Below are 21,748 nucleotides of genomic sequence, written 5' to 3'. Positions count from 1 at the left end.
GTGACAGCATCAGACACGGCAGTTGATATTTATGAGACAATAACAAAAATAAACAGAAACATTACATCGATAATAATTTCTAGGAAGATAAACAAGTAATTCACAATGTATAATTTCGTTTCGTTAACAATCCGAATGCGTTCTTGCTCATCCCCACCTATCGCTTGTACACTACACCGGTTCTGGTTTTCGCAGCGTAATTATATTAAACTAATAATCAGAACACGGCTTATCAGTGCGTCTATACTATATTCTTGTCTAGTTGATGAAAAAATATTACTGTTTCTCTATATATAAATAAATATATGCAAAATGTATCTTAATTTTTCTCCATATGTCATTTTAATTTTCTATTTAAATAGGTTAACATATTCAGATTCGTTGGAAGGCAGCAGATTGAAGCCCCGCCCCACCCCAAGTGGCGCAAACTCCAGCTACGCCACTGGCCTGTTTAACCCATTTTTCCTGCTGATCCTCTCAAGATCTATTAGACTAGGTGGGAAGCGTCTGTAACCTGCCATTCTTAGGTCTCTTCACATTCTATGGGGTTTGAGTCTAGGTAATGGCTTCACCACTCAAGGACACTAAGAGACCTCCTAAAGCCAAACCAGCCATGTCTTCATTGTATGCTTCAAATCATTGCCATGTTGAAAGGTGAACCATTACCCCAGTCTGTCCCTCTGCTCTCCCTGTCCCTGCCACTGAGAAGCAACCCCATAGCATGATGCTGTCACCACCATGCTTCATCATAAGGATGTTATTAGGTAGGTGATCAGCAATGTCTGATCTTCACCAGGCATAATGCTTGAAGATCTGCCCAGAGACTTAAGTGTTTGTCTCATCAGACCAGAGAACCTTTAACTTCAGGTTGTCTGAGTCCTTTAGATGCCGTTTGTTAAACTGAAAGTGGGGACACTCTACTTCATTCTGCCATAAACACCAGACTGATTGAGCGCTGCTGAGATGGTCATCCTTACTATAGATTCTCTCATCTGAGCAGACAACATCTGAAGTTCTATTAGAGTGACCATTGAGTTTTCGGTCACCTTTCTAATCAAGGCCCTTTTTGCTTGGTTATTTAGTTTGGCCAGATGGCTATCTCTTAGAAGAGCCCTGTTGGTTCTAAAATTCTTTCATTTCACAATAATTAACTGTGCACCTGGGAACACTCAAAGCTTTAGAAATGGTTTGATACCCTTGCCCAGAGCTATGCCTTACCACAATTTGATCATGGAGGTCTACAGAGAGTTTCTCAGACGTCATGCCTTAGTTTTTGTTCTGACGTGCAGTGTGAATTGTAGGGCCTTATCAACACAGCTGTCTCCCTTTCTAAACGTCCAATCAATTCAGTTTGCCACAAGTGTAGCCCAATCAAGTTCTAGACACATCTCAAGGAAACTTAAAACACCCAACCACAATATGCATTGCCATCTCAAAGGGTCGGAATACTTACACAAGTGAGAGATTTCAGTTTGTGATTTTTTAATAAATTAACTAGACTTTCTGAAAACCTGTTTTCACTTTTCACATTTTTGGGTTATTCAGTGTAGATTGACAAACAAACTGGTAAATTTATCCCTTTAAAATTAAATATACACCACAATAAAGTGTGCAGAAATTGAAAGAGCCTTAAAAACTTTGGAATCCCCTGAATTTATTTATTATATTTGTAATATGCATATTTATATATTATATTTATTTATGAGGTATCATTGCAGTTGTAGGTTCAGATCACAACTTGGGCAATCTCTGTATCTTTTTACCACTTTCTTTTTGTTTCTTTATGGATATTTTTTCTGTGAGTTTTGATATGAATGTCTGTGACTGAGTTTGTCCTGGCAAATCACAAACTGGATTAAACAGGCTTGTTAATTAATTAATGGATCAAAGGATCATTTCAGCACTTTTCTCATGTAATTGTTTTGTTGATGCATTAAACAGATAATTAATAATTCAAATCTTAGGTGTACCTCTATAATTTGTGTATGATGGATGGGGAGGGACTTGAATAACAGCAACAGCAGAGCCTCTTAGTGCAAAGGTTATGAGTTTCAAAAGATAATATATGTAACTAAATTTTCAGTTTAATATCCATCCATCCATTTTCCAACCCGCTGAATCCTAACACAGGGTCACGGGGGTCTGCTGGAGCCAATCCCAGCCAACACAGGGCACAAGGCAGGAACCAATCCCGGGCAGGGTGCCAACCCACCGCAGGACACACACAAACACACCCTAGGGTGCCTAGATTTATAAAAAGGGTAAGAGACTATTGCTTGAGGTGACAGATTAACATTGTGTTTACAAAATATTGTAACAGGAAGAGGTACTCATAGAGTGTTTATTAAGCAAATAAACACCAAGGGAATGAACAAAGAGAGACTATAATAAAAATATAGAGAATGGAAACCAAAATCCCACACATCTCATGTCTGTTGCGTTCCTGTATGGTTGCTATGGTGGTTTGCCCACTTGAACATGTATCATTGCATTTCTTGTCTCTCTCCTACTCACTCTTTTTCTCAGTGTTGGCCTGTTATTCCTGCCATTTGAGCATTCCCCAAAGTTTCTTCTTGTTTCCAGACTCAAAGAACATCTAAGTCATGAGGCAGCATTAATACCATTAGGTCACTTGTGGGGTCAGCAGATGCCCCACTTTTGATGCTGAGATATCAGCCTAAAACTCCATCTAACAAACACTAAGCCTTCAATAGCCCTTAAAGGCCCAGGCCTTCTAGACAATTCCTCAGGTCCATGCAGTAAAGGTCTGACCTGGTTCAATTTATGCTAATTAGGAATTATGTAATGTTATTTAAAAGGCTTGAAATTTAATACCGAACCCTGCAAGTTCTGACCTTTAATGAAAAATCATGATCCCACTTCATATTGTTTATTATCATGTGCCTTTCCATTTGGTCATTAGATTTTCTTGCTAACGCTCTGTAGCTTTCCTTACTCCATAATGGGAGGATCAGGTGCTGGTGTCTGCTGGACATCCATTCACTGCATAATTTATTATTTACCCTACCGTGATGCCCAGCATACACAGACAGCATATAAGATCCTAGTGGTCCAGGCATTCCAAAACTGAAATGTGCAAGACCTATCCTGTTGCCAGTATGGCTAATTGCCTTTGGTCTAGAGGTTTCCTTTTGCCTTGTGCCATTCTGATCATGCTGCTGATGTTTGCCACCTTTACTCATAAAAATGACTTCTAAAAAAGTGTAAAAATATTACTTTTTTGCAACTGCTATCCTAAAAAGTGAGCAATATTTCTTTTTCTTTTTTAAAAGCTATAATGCTTTCTATTAAAGCCATTGAATGCAATACAGTATTTACTAATGTAATAGTTTCCAGTTGCAGCCACACATTCACATCCCTTCATTAGCTTGTGATCTAGACATTATGATTACAATCACACTGTTCCAACATGCAGCACTTTAGGTCGAGATGAGACATGCCTGTTTTTGTACAGCACCCCTCTGCTTTCCTGTTTCATTTACTTCTAGTTTGCTTGCAGTAATGCCACAGGGCAGTACATCTCAATTCTTGGCATGAGTCTGGCAATTAAAGAGACAAATAGCACACCCCTGAGTTATAATGAATTTATGTAAACAGTATATGTACGTCATTGTAGCATATTTCTGCCAGCAGTTATATAAACTTTGCTGTCTGGAGTGTAAAATTATTTTGTGGCTTTCCCCTATTCCCAAAATTATAGATATGTTTAATGTCTTTTATAAAATAATGATCACACACACATTCAAAAGGAATGAATAATGATCTCAGCACTCCATAAAATACAAAACAGCCTAGAGAAGAATATTTGACAGGATATGCCTCAAAATTACATAAAAATATAATTGCTAATTTTCTTTTCTAAATCTCAAGCTTTCCAAAACATGTAGCTGAATAAATCAACAATTGTATTACTTTATGTATGTATATATTTTAAAGTGTTCTTTTAGACAAAAAACAAGGTTCACTTCTCAAAATTTCACAATTTCTGAAGCATCCTGGGATTAATGGCTGGCTGTCATCACAATTTTTTCTTATGAAGGGCAGCAGAAATACCATCACAATATGATATCAAACGTTCACACATTGAAACAGATTCCAGTGGTTTTCAGAATCAAAGTGATTTTCAGAGTACTGCAATTTAGCTTCTGTGATCATTACTAAAGCAGCAACAAATCTACTTTACCCAAATTGTTTACTTCTGCTTGTCCTCCTTTTCAGTTTTGTGATTTACCTTTTAACATGGTCACCCTTTCTCCTTGCTAGTAAGCTACTGTCTTTATTGTCTATGTATATATACTTTCTTAAATGTACATTTCTTTGTTAAGGACCTAAGCCTAAAATCATCAAGTAATAAGAGGAGGAGGAAAAAAATAAGGATGACTTACTTATATGCTCTCAAAAAGCCCTTGTTCTCCTTATGTTCCAGACATAATAAAATAGATTAAGATAGTCAGGACTGCTAGTGATCTGCCCTTCTTCTTCTTTCGGCTGCTCCTTTTAGGGGCTGCCACAGTGGATCATCTCTTTCCATATCTTTCTGTCCTCTCCATCTTGCTCTGTTACACCCATCACCTGCATGTCGTCTCTCGCGAAATCCATAAACCTCCTCTTAGACCTTCCTCTTTTCCTCTTCCCTGGCAGCTCTATCTTTAACATCCTTCTCCCAATTTACCCAGCATCTCTCCTCTGCACATGTCCAAACTAATGCAATCTCGCCTCTCTGACCTTGTCTCCAAACTGTCCAACCTGAGCTGACCCTCTAATGTACTCATGTATTTAATTCCATTCCTGGGTCCTTGTGCAGACACAAGGTTAAAGAGATGTCACATTATGCAACTCTTCCAGTGATTTTCAGTCATAGCCTTCATGGGCTTAATCTTAGCAAAGAAATTGGCGGCATGCTCTCATGAATTCAGTAGCATGCCCAGAAACTCACTCCAATGAGTCTTCGACTCGCTCCGACAAAATCAAACATGCTGCTATGCAGTCAATGAGGTAAACATGCTAAAAGATTTTCAGTTGTTTAAATTGAAATAGTCTGATGACAAGATCATCAACCGCAATCATTAAGTCTGACATGCCCCACAGCTAAAAGTCACATAATTTGACATCGACTTCAGTCAGCATGTGTTTCTCTTGGTATTTTGGCATTTGGGGTGGGGGGTCTTCAAGCAAACTTTTTTTATACTGGACTTGGAAATATAAGACATTTGCACAAGAGCATATGTAAAATGATGCATTTATTTTTAGACAATGTTGGGGGAGTTCTACTGAATTTATTAGGTTGTATGCACTGAATTTATACAAAACAAAAGGTAAATGCAATGACATTGGGACAAATTTTGTTTATTTACCAAGCAATCTGCACAAATGTTATAATTTTCAAGTTTCAGGGTGGATCCTGTGAACTGCATGATAATTTTCAATAAGTATTAATATAACAAAACAGCATTTATGATGGTATTACTGCCTAATAGATCCAGTATTCTGGATTTTAACCTCACGGCAGGTCTCTGGCTATATCAGGTCTGCAGATTTTCTCTGTGTCTAGACTGATATTTCTTTGGTTAGTGTAGTTTACCTCACACATTCCAATGATGTGTATGTCACATTAATTGCCACTTGTAAATTAGTCCCATGTGATTGTGTGTTTGAGTAAACAATGTGAAGAACTCACACCTCATTCACAACTGATTTCTTCCTTTTTGCCTAATGCTGCCAAGAATTGGCTTTAGCATCCCCAGTTCCCACAACTCTTGAGCTAAGCTGGTCTGAAAATGTTATGCCTTGCCATATTTACGATACATTCTAAGCAGTTGGACCTTAAACTATAAGGCTGATGATGCTCTTCCTTATAAGTGCTGCATATTACAAACTAGATGTCCCCCGTGGCTCCACCTGTGTAGTAGTGAAACAGAACGAACTTTAAAAATCAATAAGCAAACAAGTAGTGCTAGCTAAGTGGTGGCAAGGTGCTCTCCAACACATCACGAGAGGTACACTGACTCGAACGGAAGCTGGCATGCGAGGGAGGAGGGCTTCGCTCCCCACTCCTGACGTTACACTTCCCACTTCCCTTGGCCTCTGTCTTGGATTAGCGTGCAAGCGAACTATGATACTTACCGCAATATTGAAGCAAATTATAGAATAAAACCCAATCTAAATTCTGTCGTGAAAAATGTAATATATATACAGTATATAGATTTTAAGAAATGACATAACTGCCACACATTGCTTTCTCTATCATTAGGTGTTCCCACCTTCACCCAGCATTGACCAGAAGACTATAAAGTCGATCGCTACCCTCACTGGCCACTGTTAGTCATTTATTTTCTCACTCTATTTCTTTAGGCTCTTTTCCCAATTGCACTCCATTTCTGCTTTCCAGATGCTAGCACAGCTGAGAATATTTGGACATCAATTACTCTTAATTAACAGCATGTCTTCCTGAATAAGCCTATTAGCATGCCAATTAGAGCCATTACAGACATTGTAGAAGCCGACACTAATGACAGCTGCACACCCAATAATGTTTATAAAGACTTCTGTGCAAAATCACATTGGAAATTCAAAGCCTTCAAGATTGTGTTGAACTAATGTTCATGTTTGGCACACATTAAACAACATTACCTTCCTACAGTTTACCTAAGGGAAAAGCTTAGTGGATCTACTCTACATGCCCAATAAATGAATTCATTGACTTATTGCCTTAGGCATCTGTAGTTCGTGATTATTTTAAGAATGGATTGAATTCAGAGAAGTGCATTGATAAAGGCTCACAGAGACCAGTGATGGGTGGAGGTAGATGTGAGCTGCCAGAGATGAGGTAATGCACTTACTAATGATGATATGTAGTAATAATAACTGTTTAAATCACAGTTTGCTTTTATTCAGTACACTATGCCATGTGCACAAGCTGTCAGAAAGAATTTTCATTGTCAAACTTTTTTCATTTCTCTACAATATGTTCCTTCATCAGGATGTCTTTTAGAAACATGTCCTTAATTAAATGCACACAAACAGCAACATATTGTGAATGAAAATTGTTTCCGTCAAGAAAGATGCTGTGGAGGTAAGTCGTCAAGTTAATACACAGTAAAAGCAAGCACCTGTCCACTTATCTGCTGCTGGGTATGTTTGTGGGTTCTTAGAATTGTGTTTCTGCCCTGCTCACTCCGGCTTGTAATGGCAAACACATGGGTAGGCAAAGAAAACTTATTAATGTAAATGTTAAATGCAATGCAAAAACAGCCTAAAACTGCTCTAATATGTATGTCGGTCGACTACTAATATACATTCAGCATTATGCACATTTATTTTACTATTATATTTAATAAACCCTTGTTTCCACAACGGGCGGCACGGTGGCGCAGTGGGTAGCGCTGCTGCCTCGCAGTTGGGAGACCTGGGGACCCGGGTTCGCTTCCCGGGTCCTCCCTGTGTGGAGTTTGCATGTTCTCCCCGTGTCTGCGTGGGTTTCCTCCGGGCACTCCGGTTTCCTCCCACAGTCCAAAGACATGCCGGTTAGGTGGATTGGCGATTCTAAATTGGCCCGTGGGTGTGTTTGTGTGTGTCCTGCGGTGGGTTGGCACCCTGCCCGGGATTGGTTCGTGCCCTGTGTTGGCTGGGATTGGCTCCAGCAGACCCCCGTGACCCTGTGTTCGGATTCAGCGGGTTGGAAAATGGATGGATGGATGTTTCCACAACAGATTACTTCTGAGCCTATACAGCAATAATGCAGACTTTAAGGCTACATGTTTTTATATAAAAATACATTTGTTTAGGGAATTTATGAAAAGCAATTTACAAATAACAAATATGCCAAGCACTGGAAAATGATTAGTTATCCATTATGACCCAGAAAGAGATGCCAAAACAAGAGTTAGATGTAAAACATAACCCGATCCAACAATATCGATTTTCATCCTCTAACCTGCTATAAACAAGAGCATCTTACTTCAGGAATTCCTGCTCAGCTGATCTTTCAGAATATAAAACTGTGCTTCACCTCAAACTGCTATTGTAGGTGCAGTAAAATCACCCAACAAAATAATATAGACTTTGATTGTTCCCTTCCTGTCTACACACTATTCCCAACATGGATTACAACAGGTAACAATTTCGATTCCATCTGAAGAAGTCAGAATTTGAACTAGCACCCTTTTAGATTTGGCAGGGAAAAATAAATGCAGAATTTCAAAATACAAATGTACATAGAATGTTTCTAGAAGGACAGCACATTGGCAATACTGCCTCATAGACCCAGTATCCTGAGTTCACATTCCACACCCAGTCATTTGTCTATATGGATTATGATTGTTATTCCTATATCTTTTTTTTTCAAAGAGGTCCCTATTAGTTCATTGGCGAATCCAAATTAGCCCATTGTGCATGTGGGAATGTATGTGAGCGAGCCCTGGGATAGATTTGAACTCCAACCAGTAATTCTTTATGCTTTGCACCTGATATTGTTAGTATAGGCTCCAGACAAAAAACAAAAGTTGAACAAGATTCAGAAAATCTGAGAATAGTGTTTAATTTTTCCTGTACGTAAACAATATCCCAGTTACACCAACCTGCACTAAAATCTTCCCACGCAAAACAATTGATGTAGATTATAGGTGAGCTGAACCCATTGTTTGAAATTGGAATTTCTCTACTACTACTACCACTACTGTTTCAGTTTTAGTGAAAATAGCGGTTTTGAAAAAAATGTGTTGGTTTGCTCTAAATCTGTAATTTTTTTTTTCTCTTCTTATGCCTTCAAAATAGCTGGCAGTTTGCATTTGGAAGGTTAGAAAGGTCCTTTTTTATTGTCCAGAAGAGAGAAAAGTGTTGTTTAAATGGTTTTTATGGTTTGAACAAGGGGAGAGGATATTGCTCAAATGGAGAGACACTATAATGGAAAATGGAGTGAGTCTATGTTAGTAGACTGCTATTGGTCATTCCACCATGAAATACCTTCAGAGAATTTTAAGGGAAAAAAAACTACCAATTAACACCCCTGCCAGCGCTACGCACTGTTGTGAAGAAAGGGGCTGAACGCACCCCAAGGAGACACGGTCACTCGTCTGAAACCCCTCTTAAATGATGATAAAGTGGGAAACAATCACATTTTTTTTTTAACCTCCTCTTTGCTCAATCAGCTGCTGACTTGCTGCTGCTGCTGCTGCCGTGCCGTGTGATCTGCATTTCGTGTGGTGCTTCGAACGTTTAAAAACCTGTACAGCAGCTGTTCTTTTGTCTCACTTCTCCCCCAGACATCCTCAAACACTATTCGATCTCTTTTCGCTGTTCCGTTATTTTGTCGAGTAATATTTTCCATTTGTTTGAGCTAATGTGATCTTAAATATCATTTTTTTGAGACTTTCGAATTTTCCTACTTCCATTATCTCTAACCTGCTCTGCCTGTGTATCGCGTCAATGTTTTTGAATTCTTTACGATGTTCTAGTTTGTCTTTTTCCGGCCATGGGTGTGGTTAAATCTCTTGGTACAAAGTCTAGTCTTTTTGTTCTTTTTTGCATTCTTTTCTCTCATTTTCTCAACACATTTGGGTCTCTTTTCAATGCACTGGTCTTTCTTCTTCATTTTAGTCATTGACGTGTCATCTAGAACGTATAAAATTTTTAAGAGCTGGGAGCACAGGAAGTGTGTCTGCCAAAAGCATCCCAACAACTGAGAGGTTAGATGACCGTGGTCTTGTTTGAAAATGGTTGTAAGTAGGGAGTGACTTGCAAAAGTCACTGTCTCACGGGACTTGCTTCCAAAGGTTGTAAGTATGACGTGACTTGACCGTCTCGCGGGATGTGAAAGTGTCTCTCTTCAAAAGATCTCTCTTCAAAAGATCTCTCTTCAAAAGATCTCTCTTCAAAAGATCACGTCTCGTCGCAGGAAAAAAAGTCTTGTCTCGTCCCAAGATATTTTTTTATAATAGAGAAATGATTATACGTATAACTTTCATTTCTCAAAACTGGATATGATAGAGCAATTCTGATGCCAGATTTGGATTCAGCAACTCATATCTTTAAAAAATACCTACATTTATGACAGGAAAAAAAAATGCAGACCAGTGTTATTACTCAGTCCTTGAACTCTTCTCCATTCAATAGCAAACATCCAGCATTCAAATAAAGAACAACAACTGTTCTAACTCAAAATGTAACTTATTTTAAAACCTCGCCATTCACAACTGAGTGACTCAGTCTTACAATGAGTAGAACTTCTGCCTCACGGATTCAACACTCTCACTTTGAATGCTACACCTGGTCAATGTCTATTCACCCAATGTTTGTGTGGGTTTTTCACTGGACACTCTGGTTTGCCTCCCACATCTCTGAAAATATGCAGGTTAGACTGAGTGGCAATTCCAAATGGGTGAGTGTGTGGCCTGCAATGGACTGGCACCCTATCTAAGTCTGTTCCCTGCTTTAGGTCCAGTGCTGCTGGGATATGCTTGGGCCATCATAACCCTAAACTGAACTAAGTGGGTTTGACAATGTTATGCTACTATTCACCATCAGCCCATTTCCAACTATGATTTGTGTTTGTTATATTACTGTACCATGTATAGTATTGCCACTGATTTTTAAATTTTGTTTCTGTTCCTTTGGGACTAGCAATAAATACTTTTCATTGCACTGTAGGTTGAAAAAAAGTAAACTTAACTGAAATTAACTGAATACTTCCATTAATCTTTCAGTGAGAGAAACTGATGCTCCTGGTTTGCCGTAATCTCTCAAAAATGCAGATTTTTAGTCACATCATCCATTAGAGTTTTTAATCTGGACAATTTCTGCTTTCCCTGAGAAGCTCAGCAAGTACCCTTACAACTATACATTAATAAGCATGAATATTTGTCGTTTAACAATCAATATATCACGTGATGCTTTGATGATGGAGTAATTGGTTGCTATAAATTTGCTCAGTTTGAGTGGGTCTTGTGATAGTCTGTGATGATGCTACACACAGACTTATTTCCAGCCTTGTATCTGATGGTGCCAGGACATGCTTCTACCCCTAAAGCTCTGAATTGGATTAAACACATCTGAGAGTGTTGTGTTATGCTTGGTTCCTGTCATTTTAAAATCCATCCATTATCCAACCCGCTATATCCTAACTACAGGGTCACTAATTAATTTTATATACTTTCTTTACATAGTTATTATGAATCATTTCCATCTTCAGCAATTCACCAGCCTTTTGCAACATGGAGCAATTTACAGAATCTCCTTTAAATGTTCTTCTGCAATAGTAGCACTAGATTGTTGATCTTTCTTCACAGCTCTTTATTAATGAGACCTGACCCGTGCCCTTCCTCTTGTATATTTTCACGTATGTTTTGTCCTTGGTACCCTTCTTTGTAATATTTTGCCCTTCAGCCCTGATCATGCAGCAGTCTAATTATGGGAGAAGCCTGTAAACAAAAGATGGAGCAGGGATTTCATTCATAGCTTTGACACTGTACTTGTAGAAGTCTTTGGAAAAGCATTTTTCCTAATTATCTGCCTGAGTTTAGTGTACCAGTATTTTGTCCTTTTGCCCTCCCTTTAGATTGTACTCTTTTGTAGTGCAAATTTTAGACAGCAGTGTACGCTTATTTTACTGTGTAAGATTTTTAAGAATTCAGAACAATAAAAACAAAGAGGTAAATCATAATGGAACAAACAGGGATGGGCAGTCCATGACCTCAATAAAAACAGGGGATTCTAATAGTTTAATTGTTTTGAAACTGGCAATTCCATTAAATATTAAAAATACAGTAATGTTATCATTGTCATCAATTTCATTTTCATTCTACATTTCCTGATGAGGAGCAACACTGAGCATGGCTGAAAGGTCTGCTTATGCCCAAGATTGCACTCCACTCCTACCCGGGGAGTACCCAGGCATTCCCAAGAGAGCTGAGAGATATAAGTCTTTCTTGGGATTATATCCTAGGTTCTGGGTCTGTCCCCTTGGTCTTCTTCGAGTGGGTAAGTCCCTGTATACTGTCCTCTTCGAGGGACCAAGGGGGCATCCCAACTAAATGTTGAAAGCACCTTAACTGGCTCCTGTTGACTCGGAGAAGCAGCGGTTCAACTCCGTGTTCCCATATTGCTGAGTACAGAGCCAACCACCCTGCCCAAAAACAATTTAGGCAAATCAAAAAGTCATTGTTTCAGTCACAACCCACTGGACAATGTCACAGTCACTGTAAAACTCACTTCTGGACAAGACCCTGGGGTACTTAAACTTCCCTACATAGGGTAGAAACTCACTTCTTACATACAGGCAACATACCACTGTTTACATGATGCCATGTTTGGAGGTGACAATTCTCATTTATACTGTTTTTACACTCAGATGAGAACCATTCCAGTGTGTACCAGAGACCACAATCTGGTAAAACCTAGACAAAATCATTTTCAAGCACAGATGCAATTCTTAGATTTCCAAAGGGATAACTTCCACTCTCTGGCTGCACCTTAATACCTTAACAACTTAACTGAACCTCTGATTCTGGCAATTGTGCTGTGCCCCACAGTAACCTGCATTCTATGAGTGACAGGGCCTACAGTTGTATAGCACCCAGACTATGGAATGACCTCCCGAAATTAATGAGATCAGCTGACTCCATTCATTCTTTTAAAAACAACTTAAAACTCATCTGTTCAGGAAGGCTTTTACCTTTACCTAACACTCTGTCTCTTCGTTCAGTTTACCTCTCTATCCAAATGCTCGGGATAATGTGTCTATGTGTTACTTTACAAATGATGTGATTTGTTCAGTCAGTTCTTTTAGTATTGAATTTACTCTTGTTTATTCTTTCTTTTATTCTATTAAATGCTTTTGTATATCCTGTGTTTGTTTATTGTTCTATACAGAAACTATTTGTATCATTTTATTTTAAGCACCTTGAGCATGGGAAAGGTGCTACATAAATGAAATGCATTATTATTATTATTATTATTATTATTATTATTATTACCAATGAAAGTCATGAACAGAGCAGGAGACACACTTTTAGCAGAGTCTATCACCCACACTTAACAGTCTTGACATTGGTCAAAAGTTTTTTCCAAGTGGACAGGAATGGCAAACACCCCTGACCCTTTCAATTTCTGTGCACAACCACAGAGTTTGTTCACTGTTCCACAACTCTGATGAAATTTACCTGGATTTGAGTCTCTATTCAAGCAGCCCAGTTTTCCAAGTAAGGCTAAGGAGTGTGATTCCTTGGCAAATGAAGCAAACCTTCTTGTTTCTCTTTTTAATCCACTGTGAATTCTTCATTATACCAGAAGTGTGATTAAGGATAAAGTGAGAACATCTGTCAGAATATTGAGGCACAACTGAATATGGACCTTGTAATATGACAATGATACTAAACATATCAACAAACCCACCAAGAAATGACTGAAAGAGAAGCAATGGAGCATTCTAGAATAGTTGAGTCAAAGCTCAGATTTGAATCCCTTTGGAGATGCTGTGGGGGGATTTGAAACAGGCTGTGCATGCAAGACACCCCTGAAACATCTTCTAGCTAAAAGAATTCTGCATGGCTGAGTGGGATTAGCTTTCTCCAAGTTGATGTCGGCGAGTGCTAGAAATTTTTAGGAAACATCGACTTGAGGGGGCAATGCCAGCTATTACTGCCAAAGGTGTGTTTACTTCTTCCAGAGATGGAAATGATAGATCTGCTTATTTTTTGTTGAGTAAATTATTGTAAAGTCAAATTTTCATTATTTTTAATTACATAATTTTTATCTAAAGATACTGTTTAAATGAAGATCAACTCTTAATATGTCCACATATGTTAAGAAAGAAAACATTTTAGATTAGATTAGGTAAGATAAACTTTATTAATCCTGAGGGGAAATTCTGATGCATACAGCAGCAGAAACATAAAAAGCAATGATACAGACTCACAGGACAATTAGTCAATCAATCAATGTATAGTGTGCATTGATTTCAACACGAACTTGAAGAATTGGAGGAGGAAGCACTGAATTGTCTGACAATACTGGGCAGAAAAGATCCCCAGAGAGTCTTGTTGGGACACAGTGGTGTAATGAGGCTGTGGCTAAAAGTTTTTCAAGTGAACACCTCCTGGAGGGAATGGAGGGGATTTTTCATGATAACACACAATTTTGCCACCAACCACTTCTCCACAACAGCTTCCAGTGTGTCCATGGTAAGTCCTGTGATGGAGCAGGCTTTCCTTATAAGTTTGTTCAAGCATTGTTCATCTTTTGCATCTGAGTTGCTTCCCCAGGGGACGGCAGCATAGAACAACACATCAGCTACTATGGACTGATAGAACATTTTAATTTTATGGGGTGTACTTACTTTTTCACATGACTGTAGGCAGCAATCAGGAGCCGAATTCAAAGTTAAGATGCTGGATCTGTGTAGTCACAACATTAAAAACTGTTCAACTAATAAAAAAAACTTGCATTCAATTGTTATGAATCTTTTTGTCCAAGATTTCAAGGAAACACTTTAAGCCAAGGACCAGGCTGAGTTCGAGGCAGACGTTTGATGCACAAATAGTTGCTCATAATTTCACATTAAAGTTCCTCATTCAGGCTGCAAGTGTGTTGAAATATCTTGACAGCTGACAGTTCCCCTCATCCCAACAGAGTTTGTGTGTGGCTGTTAAGTGTGAGGTGTGTGAAAGTGTATACCCTGCTAATGGTCTCCATTAGGCTTATCTCTGCCTTGCTGGGAACTGATCTTAGGGTACTGGTAAATGGATAATAAATTCACCACCAAAACATCTGGCTTAAGTCTGTTCTGAAATTCATATTTAGCACACTTCTTTAACTTTCATTCACATAAACAAAGTATGGAGGCTAGACTTGTGTAACAGGTGTGATTTCCTTTGGATTCATTCACCATTCCAGAAGATTTACAGTATATAAGAAACGGAAAAGAATTCTTCGCCCACGCTTGTCATATTACCTATCAACCTGCAGTCTGTATTTCGAATGTTAGATGTAACTTTATGAATGAATGTCGATGCTTGTTCCTGCCTCCAAGGGGGCTGGCTATGGAGGGTGACGCGAAATGACAAAATTACTCCCCATTCGTTGATTGCCGCGACAGGGTTTATCTGAACACGGAACTTCATGCCTGGATGTGATTGAGCGGGCGGAAGATTTACACCGCTGCACGAGGAGCTGTCAAATTTATCCACGGCATTCCTGCACTATAAAAACAGGTCAGCTCGATATTAGGACTGGAGCAGGCGAGACGGGCAGGGGTCTTTGATAAATAGACAGTGATTGTATATTTTCAGATTTAAGTCATAATAGTTGTGTAAATGTTCACATGATTATATTGGAAAAATTCGAACATTGTCATGTTTAGGACATAAATCAATCGATTTAGAAGGTGATTGCTTTTTAATTTATTAGTATTATTACGATTTTTTTTGTTAACCAAAAGTACTCTTTAGTCATTTAGAATTTGTTGGTAAAAAGACGTTATTTGACCCTGGAGTGACACTTGGAGTTCTAATCTTCGGAATCTTATCGTGATTCGATAATCCTGTTTAAAATTCTTCGTGTCTGGTTTGTCGCTCTCTGACTGAACCAAATGAGTGTTGCAGTGATTCCACAATTTAATATAAGATTTCGTTAGTTGGTATCACATGTGAATCTAAACTTCTTTCCATTCACATTCATGTCTCTGTCGTCGATTATCGACTATAATAATAATAATAATGATAATGATGATGATGATTATACTAATTGTTGACTTAAGGGACGCACTTTATTCACTGATTGCGGCAGAAAGAGTTTTACAAAACTGCATAAAAAAGTTAAATTACTATACTGAAATGTACTAAAAGAATAAAAATGATCCAATGGCAGAACATTTGAAGTTTGTTGCATTAAAACAAATAGCCTTATTAATGCAGTTTGAAATTGTGATTCGTGTCTGTAAATTCGACACTGGAGAAAGAGTTTATTATTATTTTTGTTCTGTAGTAAATATAAGTGGACTAATTATGGTATAAAGAAAGGAATTTACATAATGCCACTGGCATCATTTGTAGTTCATTTATCTCAATAATTCCTGTCTGTGTTAAAACATTGTTTACACGATAAATGTAGTTATTTTCTGACTGTTGAAGAGTTGTAAAATATGTGAGGACATGTAGGTATTAAACTAAAGATGCTGTGTCAAAATGATTTCAAAATATAAGCTGGGTTTCCTATTGTTGCCTGGGTGAGGAATTTTAAAGGTGGAAAGATGAAAAAAAGCATTGTTTTATGAAACTTAAGTATCCTTAATCTTTCTTTAGTTCAGCTGCTTGTATCGTCTGATTGTTCTTTGCCCAGTCTGCTATATGTAGCAAGTTTATATTTATATCTGATAATTCATTTGTTTAGTCCTGTTGGATATTTATTATTTTTACATGTTTTTTTCTAAATAATTTGTATTGGATGCTTCATTGTGCTGTGTTTTTATCTTGACACTACATGCTTCACTACCAGCAAATATGTCTTGTGATGTAAAGTAAGTGTGGCAAAAAGTGGCGTAAGTTATGCAGTTGGCTGAAAAATAGAATCAAACAGGGATGGATGTTCAGATAATAGATGGCAAGCTATCAGGGTTTAGAGCATAGGTGGGCAACATACTTTTCAATGTAGCCACAAGTCAGGCAAGTAAAAATTAACATTTTCCCCAAGATGGGGGGAAAATTTTTAAAATTAGGTTGTTCAGATTAATCCAAAAAACACTGCTTGAATAATTTATTCACTACATATTTATGTTAATCAGCAATCACAAACTGTTTTCTATTGAAATTAGGAAACAAATCATTCATCAAATCAAAATGAGAATGTGGAATTTGGCAATTTATGTTGCAAGTAGGAGAAATATAGGCTGAAGTTCTTAACTGAATGCACAATGTTCTCAGTTTTCAGTTTGCTTTTATCTCATTTGTCAGTTTTGAATCTTTGATCTTCTTATATATTACACTACCATGGCTGTCTGTTTGCCTGTCCAGGATTTTAAATCACCTGTAGCTCACAAACCGTTTGACCTATTGACCTGAAAATTGGTCCTCTTACACTACGTGACGTCTACTATCCGGGTGGTGATTGACATTCCAAGGTTATTCCTTTTATTTTATTTCATTGTAGAATCAACTCTCGGTAGTGGACAGAAGGGCGGCGCATGCGTATGGGCGCCGTTCTCATCCCTACCACCTTCACCGTCCCTACCTCTTCGTACCTTAAATAATTCTTGAGGCAGATTGAACACTTAAATGCCAGCTTAAGGAAAACGTATTAAGTAATTATAACACAGACACTGACTTAATCAGTTTTCATGCAAAAACATGTCGACGGAAGAAGAGAAGAAGCGGGCCGCTAGGGTGGAGAAAAGAAGAGCTCTGAGCAAATGAATGCTAAACATACAGAGAAAGAGTATGAAAACTAGGAATGTTCAAGTCAAATGTATTCACTGCATGTTATCGTGCAGTACGCCGTTACTAGTATATAATACATTGTGAAGAAAATACAAGCAACAAAGATAAAGGTTTGGGGGAGTCCATCCCATATACTGTGGCAACAAGCAAAACAGTGAATGGTCATATAAGTCTGAGTCAGAATACAGACTGATCAACAGAATGAATGCTTGGGTTTTTATAGTTTGAGGACAGGAAGGGGTGGGATCTCAGGCGGAAATGAGGTCTGCAATTCGCTGTCTAGGAGAATACCAAAGATCTGGCAGCTGAAGGTGCTTTTTTACCTAACAAGCTAGGAACCTAGGCATCTTTGGGTATGGACTCTTAGAGAAATGGCAAGAAACAAACAACAATGGTATTCATGTTGTGCCACTTTAACTGGATTGTTTGCTTGAAATTTGAATGCTTGTTTGCCGAGTCGTCTGTTTTTTGTTTTGTTTTTTTTCTCTCCAAAAGCAGATTACATGGTTATATGGCACCTTTACCACATTATCCAGCATAATGTGCATCGCTGTTGTTGATGATGATGATGATGATGGTGATAATATGCATGCAGACCATGTACTGTGGCTCAATGGCTATTTAAATGAACAGGAACTGCAATGTTGCAGTTAAGGCCCTCCATCATTGTACTTTACCCTGGAGTTTTTAAGCCCATGATTTTGTTGTTTAAACAAGTGTTTTTGTAAAAATGTTGCTGTGTTTTGTTTGTAAAGCAACTTGCAGTGGGATTTTTTTATTAAGGATACAAAATAAATTAATTATGGTTTATTTGTTTTAACTTTCCAGTAAGAGACAGAAAGATGTGTCACCTAGCATTGGCCCCTGCTTCACACCCAGCTTACTAAGATAAACTCTGACATCTCATAACCCTGAATAACAATTACCAGCTTCAGTTTGCAGTACAGCAAACTGAACATACAAATATGCATATTCTTAGAATTCAGGCAAAAGCAGTTTATTTAATGGTCATATAGTGCGCCACCATGGACACTGACTTTGTACCATAAACACAAATGCCTCTTTGATAAAATTGTCTACACAGCAAGATAACAGATATCTTGTCAATTTTGGATATTTTTTGAGGTTGTACGTCATTTAAAAATATATTCTATAAGGTTGGTTCAATGGTGTTTGGGTTTTTTTTTTTTTTTTTTTAAACCAAACATTGGATTTTTTTTTAACTGTCCTGTTTCATTTAAGTTAGTTTTTAATTACCTTATTAGGGTTGCAGCAGAGTTCCATTCCTTTTAACGTAGGTGTTAATCATTGATTAAGAGCTTTTACTTAGTCAGTATTGCCCACTGCTGCCATAGTTCATTTGGGCTGCTGTCATTTAGTTCTTGGGATTTGTCTGGTCTTATCTCATGCCTCTGCGTATCTGTTACTGTAGGTCATTAGATACAGAATTTAATTTACTAACAACTAAAGAAACAGCATTATTACAAATTAGCTCACACCATTCGTATTATGAGCATTGAGAAAAGACTATTAAAATTATAACTCGACAAACACTAAACAAGTGCAGTTATACTAATTGAAAATTCAGTGTGAGCTTAAGTCACTGTACAGAAAGAATTAGCTAACATTTTAAGACAATTATAAGATTTTTCTGCATGACAGGATGCAATGAACAACAGACTCATACCAAAGATTCCTTTGATAAAATCAAAGGATTATAAAGTTTGCGGATGACACGACGGTGGTCGGACTCATCTCGGGCAAGGAGGGTGAGCTGGCATACAGGGACGAGGTGGAGCAGGTGTCAGAGTGGTTCACAGTCAATAACCTGCTCCTCAACACCACAAAAATGAACTCAGAATAAAACTGCTCCATATCATTCTACCAATGTGCAATATAGATCTTAAGTCAACAAGTGCAATTTGTATATTTTGTAAAGTACTTTTATTACTATTCGGTTTGTTGTTATTTTCTCTCTTCTTGTCTTTTTACCTCTTATTCCTCACACTGAGTCGACTGCACCTTCAATTTCGTTGTTCCTTTGTAAAAGTGACAATGACAATAAAGATCTATCTATCAATCTAAAATGCCATAGCTCAGTGATTTGGACTTAATAAACCCATAGAGGTTCCAAATAATTCAAGTTTCATAATGGGAAAGCTACAGTCCTAAATGGTTATCCTGTATAATTCTATTAAAAGCTATGTATTAAATTAGCCTTGTTGTGTTTATTAAAGCAAGAGAATAAAACATACTGCCAAAAATAATAAACCTGGTGTCAGTTAGTGTTTTTCTGAATCATATGTATACATTTCCGTACTGACCTACAATATTGAATTTCTGGTAAAAACTATAGGAACAAAGGGAGTGCTTCCTTCTATAATGTCATAAGATCAGAGTGGGTGTGTTTAAGACAAACATTTGCTATCAAATCTTTTATAGTGTAATATATACCCATCTGCATCTAAGTCTACAGAGGACTTGCTATCTCTAGATGCACAAAAAAAGATTGACTTGGGTTTATTTATTCACTGTTTTATGCAAATTTTGAATGGACTCCACATGGAATAAACAGTTATTGTCCAGCCTAGAAGACTCTTCTTATATAATAAATAATAACAATTTTGTATTAGAGTGCAAATCCAGACATGGTTGGCTGATATCATCAATGCTATTTGCTATTGCTATCCAACCCGTAGTTATTTTCCTCCACAAATAATCAGAGATTCAGGGGATTGTAAGGAAAGGAACTGATAAATCCTGAATCTACTTCTTTAGATTTTTTTGGTTTTACATGAGCTTGAATAAGAGTATATCATTCCGGGTGAGTATTCTTGCATGTCTGAGTGTATTGTATCTGTTTAATAGTCTTACATCAGTTCAGATATCTAGTATTCATTGTCACAAAACTTTGAGAGATCCATTCAAATTTATTTTTTTTTAATTCAACTTGATTGAAATTATTAAACAATTTGCTAAGAGAAGGTATGGAGGCAGACCCATTTGATAGTTGTTTTGCAGGTGTTTTCAGGCAGTTTAGATTCAGATGGTAAATTGCCGTTGTAGCAGCTGTCAGTGCAGTCTTTACATGTTTTTGTAGGCAGAACAGTACCATAAGAGGTTGTTTGAATAGTGGAAGGATACTGGGGGACTGTTATTGATAAACAGGTTCACCAAAGCGCTAGATGTTGGCCGATAAGCCTGTTATGTTGTTCACTGCTACTGTTTAACCAGTAGGTGGGATTCTGGACAACAGTTACCTCCTGGTTTACTAGAAGGAGTTTTAGAACAACAACCTCAAGGGTTCCTGAAGTTCGTCCTGATCCAAGAAGTCATTTCCATAAGGGACTAAGAAGTGATCCCTGGCCAAGGCTTAAAAGCCCTGCTATGGCGAGAAGGCCTTTGAACTGTTGAGTGGAACGAAAGGGGACAAGGGTTCATGTGGTGGGAGGAAATTAAACTACAGTTCATTGTTTGGAAGGAGAGCATGGAGGCTTTGTATTTTTTTTTTTTTTTGGACAGATGGAGTAGAACAGTCTGTTTAGTTAAGCCCAGTAGGGCTGTCAGATTTGTTTTCTGTCTGTTCATATGATGCTTTGTTGTACTCCATGGGTGTTCTTCTATCTTTTTTTTAATAATTGAACGTTATTTTTGTACTTGTTTGCTTCTCTTGTCATTCTGGGTTTGGATACAGATTAAGAGCTCCCCTACAGATCACAAAAGTCATGTGTCTCACATTAGCTGGGAGAGTTAACATTGTTAAAATGAATATTCTTTGAAAGTTATATTTGTTCAAAACATCCTTATATACATATATAAACACACACACAGTGCCCTGCAAAAGTACACAAAACCTTGACCAAGTCTCTAATTTTGCTGAATAACAACTGCTGCACTGTTATTTTCTTCTCTGTGATATTTTTTTATGAAAACCCTGAAACTTAAAATTAGTTTGTTTTTTTTTTTTTTAAAAATGTGACATTGTTTTACATTAGAAAAAAATCTTAAGAAGAAAAAAGGAAAATATGCAGTTTGCGTAGGTATTCAGTTTCAAACGTTTACTTGGTGTGAAACAAAACAATATCCAGTGTAAATTTCATTCAGTGAGTATATTATGGTGTTGTATTCAGAGACTTTTTGTCTGTACTTAATATTTTATTGCTCATTCAATTTTCTTAATATTTCATCAAGATCTACAGTTCAAACTACATTATCTAGTAACAATGAAGGTATAGGCAACATCTCTAGACTTTATCAAATTATTTCAAAAACTTCACCCCTAAACGGGAAAGGAATATTTCAGT

At 37.6% G+C, this 21,748-nt stretch overlaps 1 protein-coding gene across 2 annotated transcripts in view; it reads left to right on the top strand.

The window, feature by feature from the left end:
- Positions 1-21,748, top strand: part of LOC114665742 (regulator of microtubule dynamics protein 2) — a 212,195-nt gene that overhangs the window by 35,393 nt on the left and 155,054 nt on the right. Inside the window, exon 1 of one of the 2 annotated variants that reach the window (XM_051919316.1) lies at positions 15,120-15,224. The exons of the other annotated variant lie outside the window; for it this stretch is intronic. The gene's annotated coding sequence lies outside the window, so the exon portion shown is untranslated. Of the gene's footprint in view, positions 1-15,119; positions 15,225-21,748 lie in introns of those variants that run through there. 2 annotated transcript variants of the gene reach the window in all.

Source organism: Erpetoichthys calabaricus, chromosome 15 (genome assembly GCF_900747795.2).
Source record: "Erpetoichthys calabaricus chromosome 15, fErpCal1.3, whole genome shotgun sequence".
NCBI classification, from domain to species: Eukaryota; Metazoa; Chordata; class Cladistia; order Polypteriformes; family Polypteridae; genus Erpetoichthys; species Erpetoichthys calabaricus.
This window is presented reverse-complemented; position numbering and strand designations above follow the sequence as displayed.